Here is an 11,614-nt window from a genome sequence, read left to right as displayed (position 1 = left end):
TGCCCTCGACCATTATTACCATTCCCCTCGGGTACCACTGCTCTAGACTATTGCTACGCGGAATCTAACACACGTGGGTGGGGACAATCTCTCCTCATATGCCCAGGTTCTCCACAGTTGTAACAAGTACGATCAAAAGATAATCTGTCGCCCGTCGAAGGCTCGACTCCCTGGCTATCCTGAAAATGATAAGATGGAGTTTCCGAGTAACTACCTATAGAGGCGGGCATAACGGACTGAATTGACTTGGTTGCAAGCGTTGGCCTTCTGGACCCCTTGGAATAAGAACCTTGAAAGTTACTCGAGTTCTTGGGCCCTTTTTGCCCATGACTTAGCTTAACCGTCTCGCCTCACCCCCTCCACTTTCTTAACATAGTCTATCACCTCATTAAAGTTTCACCCTGTAGAAGTCATATGAACAGATAATACTTGCAACTCAGAATTTAATCCCCTAATAAATAACCGAATTCTCTCTTCCTCAGTAGTCACCAATTGAGTAGCATATCTAGACAAAGCATGGAACTTGTCCTCATAAGTAGCCACAGTCATACCACCTTGCTCCAAATCCATGAACTTATCTTTTTTGCGATCCCTCAAAGTCCTAGGCACATACTTCTCTAGAAACAGAGCATGAAATTGGGTCCAACTAAGTGGAGGTAATGTAGAAGATCTGCATTCCATATAAGCTCTCCACTACTGCTTAGCCTCACATTGAAGTTGGAAATACGTACACAAACTCAAACCCATGTTGATGAACAATACCTAGTTTATGAAGCCTCTCATAGCAATCCAGAATGAACTCATAAGCATCCTCATTCTCAAAACCAATAAACAGATGAGGCTTTAGCTTTAGAAACTTAGTCAACATTTCAAGCTCATTACCAGTCATAACAGAGCCCAATAAAGGACGGAAGAAAGCATCATTACCTCCAGTCCCACCCACCTTGGGCGCAGTGCTAGCAACAAGAGGATTAGTAGGAACTTGAGTTGCTTGAACAAAAGGAAGCACTCCAGGACCAACCAATCCCTTTAAGAATGACACGATTTGTTGAGCTAACATTGGATCCAAATGAGGAACACTTGTAGTCTCAGTCTGTACCTCTCCCTCTTGTCCCAAATCCTCAATATCAACATCAACATTCTCCTCTATCTTTTCATATGCGCATAAGGGTTCTCAATCATAGGAGCATTATCAATAGGAGCTCTATTTCCAGCAAGTTCTACTCTTCCATGGCCTCTACCCCTAGCTATTCTTCTACCCCTACCTAGACTGTGACCTCTCACTATAGATTCCTCAATCAGAACATTGACGGGAGCTACAAGACTAACGCCATTGAATTTAGTATTAACCATCTATGGACAAAAAAGTGAAGGAGGTTAGATACCAATTTGAATCGACATATACCAATTGGAATCAAGTCATAGCACGAGAGGAGGCAAGAGAAAATAGAGAGATTTCCTAAAGTCCTATAGTTTCTCAAAAAAAAAAAAGCAAAGGCGTCCCCATACCGTTCCGCGAGACTCTATTAGACTCGTTTCGGTACATCGAGATCAATGAACCTAGGCTCTGATACCAACTCTGTTACGACCCAGACCGTCGTGATTGGCACCCACACTAACTCTCCGGTGGGAGAACCACTACTACAAACCAAACCAAGCAACTAAACCAAAACTAAGGCATTTAAATTACGGAAGCAAGTTAGATACTAGGAAAATAAATAGGGAGTTCCCATAAACTCCAATAAAAGTCTAACAACGAACTAAACAATGCGGAAGAAATAACCTAGAACCTGAAAGTCAATGTACCAAAACATTCTAACAATGAACCAAGTCTAAACAATAAAGGGATACAACCCCAACTAATGAACTAATCAACTAGCTAAAACAAATGTCTAAGTCCGGAAATGGTGGACATAGACGAAAGAGAATCCCATGGCTGCTCGGAAGAATTGGCTCACCCTTAAATTCGAAGCGACGATCACTGATCTTCTAAGCGAGGTCTGTCAATAACCGCTTGAAGATGTCATGTACTCAACAAAAATAAGAGCAAGTGCAGTATCAGTACACAACCACAGTGTACTGGTAGGATCACACAGCTATCCCACTAGTGCAACATAAGCAAGTCAAGACAAAATTATAATCACATGCATATATATCAATATATACAATATTATCAACATTTACGAACAACGAACAACTTCACATTATCTATCAAATCATTGGTCCTCTCATGGAACCCGAATCCAAACAGTTAGCATGCCACAACGTGGCAACCGATCCTATATTTATGTCAAAACGTGGCAATCGGTCCCATTTTTATGCCGAAATGTGGCAACCGATCCAAGTTAATTATGTCAAAATGTGGCAACCGATCCATTCAACACACCACAATCACAATCACAAGTATATCATCAAGATCATACATTTAAGTCATGATTTCATGGCAATCATCATTCCTCTATCTCTTCTACAACAAATGTGATCAACGTTGCAACATTCATGCATATACAAGTATCATAATGAAGCAATAACAAACATTCATCACACAATCATAGAATCACAACCATTATCTACCTCGAAACAAGCTTGAAACCCTAAGAAACTTGAACCTTCCCTTTCCAAATTCGTTCTGCTTGTTCTTGGTCTACAAACAATCAATATAATACGGGAATCAATAAACAATCACTAATTACCCAAATTTCTAACAAATCCATGAATCCTAGATCATACCCATGATCTCAATTATCCAAATTAGGGTTGTTTCCACCATAGTATCTACAACAAAACCCTCCCCCATCAATATTCACCCATTCTATTACGTTCTACGGATAAAAAAATGGATTTGGGAAGTGAAAAGCTTACCTTTAGCCTCAAAAATGGTGAAAAATGAGTAGGAGTCGTCTGAGGTTCGTTCCTTAGCTATAAAAGTCAAAAAGTACATAATGAGGTCGTTTAGTGGTTTATGAACGACTTTAATTCACGTCGAGCCCGCCACAGCGGCCACCACCCCGCCACAACGACAAAAAGTGGCGCCAAGGTGGCATTCTCGAACTAGAGAGCTAATTTAAGAATTCCAAAATTCTCATTTCACAACACACCTCTAACCCACGACACTCCGAAAATACCCTTTACGCCAAGATCAATTCCGGGAGTTCTACTCACCCGGATTCAATTTCGTAAGGTCGTACAGATTCTTCAACGAGTTATCTAACTACTCATGTAATCAAAAACATAATTATTTCACCTGATTGTTACCAAATTTTCCTACACCTCAAGGACTCTGATTTCGTCCAAATCTGGACAAGGTTGGGAAAAATCCAAATACTATGAAAAAGTTTTCCGCTTCCAAATTTTCTCCCGTTGGCTTTTCTATAATGACGGGAACATGTCGTTACATCTTTGTTGCATAAGTGAACTAATTTTAACCTCTTTGCTGCAAAATTGAGATATTCATAATGTATTTTCTTAAATATTTCGATAGCTTTGATTCAAAATTGAAAGGATGTTAGACGATCTGAGAGAAGAAATTTAAAATTGAATTTTTTGAAGTTGTTACGCTTTGTGGGGAATTGATTGGCAGTGGTAACAATGTGATTGCGTGATTTATGAGATTGTAATTTAATTTTACATTTTTTCCTTTTTAAGCGTAACAGACCGGAAGGTAATGGATCAGCTCCTATGTATCCGGATTGTTGGAATGTATCCAAATGACACTAAATTTAAAGAGATTTTTGTAAATTGAAAAAGAGTAGGGATATGATGTATTTTTCTCCTTACACTATGAGATTCCTATAATTTTTACATAAATATATCTCTGAACTATTATAAATGATATGCATATACCATCCATTATACTTTAAGGTTGTATATACTCTTACCGTCATACTTTTAGATCATATATGTCTCTAAACCAAATGGATTGACATGTGTGATGTGTCACCATTTAAACAATTTATTCTAATTTATTTTAAGGAAAAAATACCTATATACAAATTTTTATTTTCCATAAATTCTATTATTTCCTACCATTCCAAAAAAATTCGAAAATCCCTTATTTTACTCCCAAAACTAAACTTCCAGATACATAGTCTTACACTCCCAAAACCGTTTCCCTTCCTTAATTTACTCCATCATTCTCCCCCTATTTTCACTCCACAATATTATCAGTTAATTCATTCCTTAAAATTTGAAATTCAAAATCGTTCTCTCTCCAGTCACATCAATTTCAACTTCTTGAATAGGTAGTTTTCGTCTTCCTTGTTTCTCTCCTTTCATCCTTATTTTTTTAAAATTTTTCATCATCAATTTACTGATATTTATGGATGATTCTTCTTCTTTTAGTATTAAGATTACCCAATTAGTTTCAACTACTCGAAATATTGTACATTGTGTCTTTGATTCTACAAAGAAAGAATCCATTATTAATGGAGAATCTTGAGTTGTAGAATGTCAAATCGAAGAAGGATGCATCTTCACGCCCATCTTTACCAAAGTTGAAGATTCTCAATGTATCTTGTTTATTTTTTTATTAAATTAGCCTTTGTTAGTGGTATGAAATTGTTGATACATCATTGCTACAATAGATTATGTTTTATGCAATGTATCATGTATATATTATTACATTGATACATAACCCTAATATTGTTGAATATTCGACTAGTGGATTTCATGTTAAATACTTATGTACTTGATACATAAGTAATGTCTAATGTATCATTTACAATATATCAAGTTTTATAATGTATCTTTAATATTTTTTAATTTTAAAAGGATATATATAGCAATAAATCAATTTTTTCCTGTGTATCAAGATTACCCAATGGTATTACAGTACTTATCAATCTACTAAATATTTTTGAATTAGTAATGTATCATGAACAATATATCCATCTCGAGATCATAAATTTAAAAATCGACTAGACAACACAATAAATGTAATTCCGTATCTTTCATTATCATATCTCTTTACCCTGAAGTTAAAGTTATAAATAGTAGTGTATCATGCACAATTTTATGGGCATGATTTATGAATACATAAAAGTTGATAATCTTATTGTATCAAATACATTATTATCAATTACAGAATGATACATTTATAGATAATTATCAACTTGAAATATTTCACAATTGCTTATTTATCTTTCAAGGCAAACAATGTATCTTCTTCCAGAATCATAGATTGAATAAAGATACTCAGATGATGCAACAACCTGTTCACATTAAAGAAATTAGTGATACAGACAACTAACTTATACTTACTACCAGATACAAAATATAAATATAATATGATACATACTCTCATTCTTGAACATTTTGATGATTTTACAACAAATTACATGTATAATGTATCATCTATAAAGTATATCATTTCACAAACCCAACAAGATACAAAAATAGTAATGTATCATGCCAAATATTTGGTCATGATTCAATAATTTTAATTAATACTGCATGTATCACACAGTAATGCGTCAAACTCTAAGCAAACACTTTACATGCAAAATTTACTTATTTAATATATCTAATTAATATGAATATAGTACTTACCAATTTATACAAGATACATAAATACTAATGCATCACGATTGATATAGTCATCTCAAAAACACAAATCAAAAATCGAATTAACAACACAATATATGTAATTCCATACCTTTGATTGTTAGTGTTATGCCGTAATTTTAGTAACCTTTAGAAAAATCACTTTTTAAAATGTTCTAAGTATAAAACAATTTGAGAAAAATACTTAGAAAAGAGTCGCCACTTAATTTTTTAAAGAAATTAAGAAAATTTAATTTAAAAAGGCCTTAACAAATAAACCCTTAAATATTTAGAGAAAATGGGTAAGAGGTTCTTATTTCTACTCTAAGAAGGTATTAGCACTTAAAGTAGCCGCTAACATGAGGTTATCCTACGACTTGAGTAAAATAATTTTTGACTAATTCTTTAAAAAAAATGGTTTAATACAAAATGTAATTTACAATATTCGAACTTTGAGAAAATAGTTAAATAAAGAATCATTTTTCATTTATTCTTATTATTTTTTTAAAAAACAAAAAGACCTAAAATGAAATATTTAAATTAAATTGCAAGTGATTAGAATTTTAACAAAAGCTAGGTTAATTAGCATTTGTTTGAATCAATTTAAAAATAATTTACACCAATTTAGTTGATAAACCAAGAAATCATTTTAAACTAGTTAAAAGTAAGTGAAAGTTTTGAATAGAAAAATATTTGAATAAGTAAATAAGGGTGCAAGAGTTGATAAAATAAAATTTATTAATGTAAACCAACACAAAGAAAATAGTTCATCCTTTGGGGAATTCAATTAAGTTATTTAAAGTTAGAGTTAATAAAAAAAAACTAACAATAAGCAATCACAATTAAATAATCTAGGAGAATAAAGGAGAAGATGAATTTGGGACCTTTTTTGGGCCAAACTCGTTGCTGATTTGGGCTCTTGGCTCAATTCCCATTTTTGTATACCTATGATGTATATCAGTGTATATCAAATGTTTACAACTCATTTTTCTGCTTTCTAGGACTTGTACGTCGATTCCAAAGACTTGTTCTTCGATTTCTCAAGGTTGGATGACTCGATAAGGGGTAAAATTGAGTCTTTGGCCCAATGAAGAGATGCAAGGATAGGAGTTGAGAGTCCAAATAGGACTCGAGGCAGATTTCACATGCAACACAAAAAAAAGGAAATAAAAATTAGTATATTAAAAGAGAAAGGAGAGAGGGGTGCAATTCTCTCTCTATACAATTAACAATAACGAGACAAAACTTGATTCATATCAAATGTGCAGGGAAAATAACCCAAGAAAGCACTGCCATGATACATTGAATAAAATGTAGGACAAATATAATTTTAACTTGGAAAGGTTTCAAATCCCAAAGACATTAAATGTCATGGTAGATGCATAATGTATTCTGATGAAAAAACAGTGATAAAGGATCATTTTAGCATAACAAACAAGTTTTGAGCCATGACTTGCACTTGATTTATACTACTAGTCTTACCACAGAGAAGAATTGATCCGATCTTCTACTCACAAGTCCACTTGACTATTTTGTATAATATGTGGCAAAAGAAACTAAGATGATGAAGACAACGACTATCAAAGTAAATAAGAAAGGCTATTGGTTGTTTTTTTTTTTTTTTGTAAATCAAAAGAACTGGTAAGAATTGGCTATTTCAAAGAAGCGCCTCAATCACATTCCTTAAGTCATACAAACTACTAATTCAACACACACAAGGCAAGTTCTAGATATCAAGTTAAGAAAGAACCAATCAATTCTCACCACACATGGCATTATGACACATATAAAGATATATCAACCAACATGCTTCTACAACTTGCATTACGGTATCATTACACAATTAAGCCCACATATTTTTATTTTGAGTCAAAACTAAGAGCATATGTTTGTTACAAGGTCAACAATTTATCGCATTCTTCCAAATATGACTACCCATGACGTTTGACTAACAATTTTGGACATAGTTTCAAAAGGCCAAGGTTGTTCTCTCAGTCCTACTCTTCTATGTGACTAATTTTCCCTTAAGACGGTCGTCATCCATCCATCATTGGGAACTGTCACTCCTATGACGACTCTACGACTCGACAAAGCAATAAACTAGTCCTATTCGGTTCAAAGGGACAATCCTCAGTAAAAGTACCGAAAACAAACGCTGAGGAACCCAAAATAAACAAATAAAAATAAAAACAAATTTACTACTAAAAGCTACTACTAGACTCGATAAAGCAGTAAACAGCTATATACAACAGAGACATATTACCCCACCTATACTTTAAAAATAAGCATTGTCCTCAGTGCACAATGAAAGCAAAGTATAGAGTTAGGAATACTCTCTCAGGCCCATAGGCCTCGCCGTGATTGTGATCAAACACCATCAAGGCATTCACCTCCTCATCCACAGCATCATCCGCCTCATCATCATCCATAGCTTCGTCAGCAGTAGCCTCATCATCATTCAAAGGCTCTAAAAATGCGGGACCAGTTCGGCATAAGAAAGTTGCACTCTCAGTCAAGGGGTAGCGCTCCGCAATGATTTCCATCTCCGCGTTTGTAACTGGACGCCCTCTTATACGCAATTGCAGCTCTGCCATACCAAACATTCTTTCCATGACGTTGTCATCACGGGCTTGCCTCTCTTGAGCAGACAAGACAAGTCCATGTGACGGATCTAGTGCCTTAGTTCGGGTCGCATCTACTAACTTACCCGTCAGGTCCGGGTGATAAGCAACAATCATATCCAGTATCTCCTCTTCAATACCCTCACCCCTCAGAAAACGGGTGATCAACCCCCCATAACAGAATCTCCACCGCATATTGTTCCGAAATTTCATCATATTTTTCCTCAGAATTGCCCCAACATTAATGGACATTCCCTTCATCAGCATGTAGACTAACACCACCCTATCCCGAGTTACCTCAGTTAAATGTTTAGCAGGAAACAACACACTACAGACTATTTTCAGCCACACCCGAGCAACCTGACTAAAGTTAGCAAAATGGAGGGTATTATGCCTCCCAGTATCCTTACTCCGCTCCCACCTAGCAGTCGAATCAACCCCACACAAGGTATGTCGGATATCCCTATAAGGAGATTTATCCTTCAAGCCATTAAACTCATCAGGGTCACAATTCGGGGTTCCTAACAACTCATTCAGAATTCGGGCAGAAAACCTGACATCTTTCCCCCTAACCGGCACAGTTTTATATTTCGTTTCAGTTAGCCAATTAGCATAAAATTCTCTCACTAATGTCAAATTGCAATCTCCCGGATTCTCAAAGATGAACCGTGAGCCCAACTCAATAACAGTCTGATATATATTAGGAAATTGTGACTGTAACCGTACCTCATTCATAAATTTGTTGCCCATATACTTCGCCTCTTGTTGACATGCAAACCAGTCCCATCCATACCTTTCTACAACTTTTTTACCAAATTTTTGTACCGGGTCCCGACCGCTAGAGGACCCGGATGCTTCGCCCTTCCTATTCCGCTTGGAACCTGCCACATTTGTGGCTTTTGGAGCCATGACCACCTGTTAAGAGAAGACAAAATGTAGGGGAAGAAAAGAGAAACGGTGGAGTGAGAGATAGTAATTTGGAGAAAAAGGGAAGTGTGGAGTTATGAGTGTGGATGGAAAAGGTGAGTAGAAAGAATGGTTGATTTTTGGGGAAAGGGAAGGATTTTAGTTGGGGAAGTTGAAAGAATGTGGAAGAAAAGGAGTGGGGATTAATGGAGGTAGTGGAAATTGAAGAAGATGAAGAGGGAAGAATGTGGGGGATTGGAAGAGGTGTGGGTCGGTGGGGAGAAGAGGAAATGGTGGATGAATTTGGGATTTGGGGGGTTTTGAAGAGGTGGGTCGGGTGATATTTGGGTCATGACCCAAAAATTAAAATTCTGGGCAGTGGGGCGATGGGAGGGGTGACGCGCCTCTCAGCACGCCTGAGAAATCGCTCTATTGTGTGGTTCTAGGCGCGGTGCGCCTCTCAGAGCGCTTGAGAGGCGTCTCTGAACTTTGACGCCAGGCGCGGTGCGCCAAACAGTGCGCCTGGCTCCAGATTTTTTTATTTTTTTTTTGCTAAGTTACACAGAATGAAAAAATACAATTTTATCTAAAACTAATAACTAAAAGAACTCCCTAGATTCTACGAATTAAAACTATGCTACAAATCAAAATTTCACACACGAACTCCCTATTTATTCCACAGTGGTCATGGGTTGCCTCCCAAGTAGTGCTTGATTTAACGTTGCGGCACAACGCAACTTGGATCATTCATCATTTAACTCAAGAACCTCCCGATCACGATCCGAATCCTCACCAAAATAGTGCTTCACTCTTTGCCCATTGACCAAGAACGTAGGGCCAGTCTTACCTTGAAGTTCAACTGCCCCATGTTGAGTCATTCTAACCACTTTGAATGGACCACTCCACTTTGACCTTAGTTTTCCGGGGAATAACCTTAGTCTAGAGTTGAAGAGTAGTACATTATCTCCTAGATTGAAGGTACGAGCTACAATGTGCTTGTCATGCCACCTCTTCGTCTTTTCTTTGTATAACTTAGCATTCTCATAAGCATGGAGCCTAAACTCCTCAAGTTCATGCAGCTGATTCACTCTCTTTTTACCGGATAGCTCGGGGTCAAAGTTCAGCTTCTTAATTGCCCAATATGCTTGATGCTCCAATTCCACCGGAAAGTGACATGTTTTCCCAAATACTATGTGATAGGGAGAAGTCCCTATTGGTGTCTTGTACGCAGTCCTATATGCCCACAACGCATCATCTAGTTTATCAGACCAATCCTTCCTTTGCGCATTCACCGTTTTTTGCAAAATTTGCTTCACCTCTCTATTTGAAACCTCCACTTGACCACTTGTTTGATGATGGTAAGCTGTAGCAACCTTATGACGAATACCATACTTAGCAAGAAGATTCTTAACAAGATGGTTAATGAAATGCTTACCTCCATCACTTATAATTGCCCTTGGAGTGCCAAAGCGAGTGAAGATGTGCTTCTTGATGAACTTTATCATCACCCTTGAATCATTGGAATGAAGAGTTATAGCCTCCACCCATTTACTAACATAATCCACAGCCACAATAATGTATTGGTTTCCACTGGATGGTGGGAAGGGACCCATGAAGTCAATACCCCACACATCAAAGATTTCCACCTCCAAAATGTTACTGAGCGGCATCTCATGTCTTCTTGAAATAATACCCAACCTTTGGCATTTATCACAACCGTTCACAAAAGCAACAGAATCTTTAAATAGCGAGGGCCAAAAGAAGCCAGATTATAGTACCATATGAGTAGTGCCCTCTCCTTCATGATTGTAACATCCGACAATTTAAAATGAATATGAAGAAGCTTGAAATTTGGAAAGTCATTTTTTGGAAAAATTTAAAATCTGGAAATTTGGCAGTCCAGAATCTGGAAAATTTGGCTAAGTTCAAAAATCTGGAAATTTGGCTAAGTGTGGAAATCAGTGAGTTTTTGGCCAACTTTGAGCAGTCATAACTCCTAGCTCAGGATGATTCAGGAGTAGTTCTAGTTATGTTTAGAAAGCCCTTGGAACGATCTTTCCAACGCCACCGAGTTTACTCGATTCCGAGTTCGTATGAGCGAGTTATGCCCTTTGAAAGTTGGGCAGTTGGCAGGGAGTCCGTTCCGGAAATTTAAGGGCATTTTGGTCTTTTCACAAATCAATTGTTTTGGTTATATTAAAGTGTTAGACTGATTTTATATCAGTTTGTCTCATTTTTTTTTAAGAGTAAAGAGCTAGGGCTTGGGAGAGAAGAGAGAAAGAAGAGAAGGAAAAGGAGAAAGAGAAGAGCAATCAAGGAGATCATCGTGGATTTTTCGTCGGGGGTGATCCCTATCAAGGTATGTGAGTCTTTAGTGTGGGTTTATCCTTTCCCCCCACATACCAAGCTCGTTTTTATGATTTGAGAAGAGATTGGATTTGTTGTTGAAGTTGTTGAAGTTGTTAGTTGTTGTTGATGTTGTTAGTTGTGTTGTTGAAGTTATTGTTGGTTGTGGGACAGGATTGGGCTGTGTATTTGAGTTGTGA

General features: G+C 36.8%; 1 pseudogene; it reads right to left on the bottom strand.

Moving 5' to 3' along the window:
- Positions 1-396: 396 nt before the first annotated feature.
- The window catches only part of LOC125847116 (uncharacterized), a 14,597-nt pseudogene continuing 3,379 nt past the window's right edge, over positions 397-11,614 (bottom strand).

This window comes from Solanum stenotomum, chromosome 12 (genome assembly GCF_019186545.1).
Source record: "Solanum stenotomum isolate F172 chromosome 12, ASM1918654v1, whole genome shotgun sequence".
NCBI lineage: Eukaryota > Viridiplantae > Streptophyta > Magnoliopsida > Solanales > Solanaceae > Solanum > Solanum stenotomum.
This window is presented reverse-complemented; position numbering and strand designations above follow the sequence as displayed.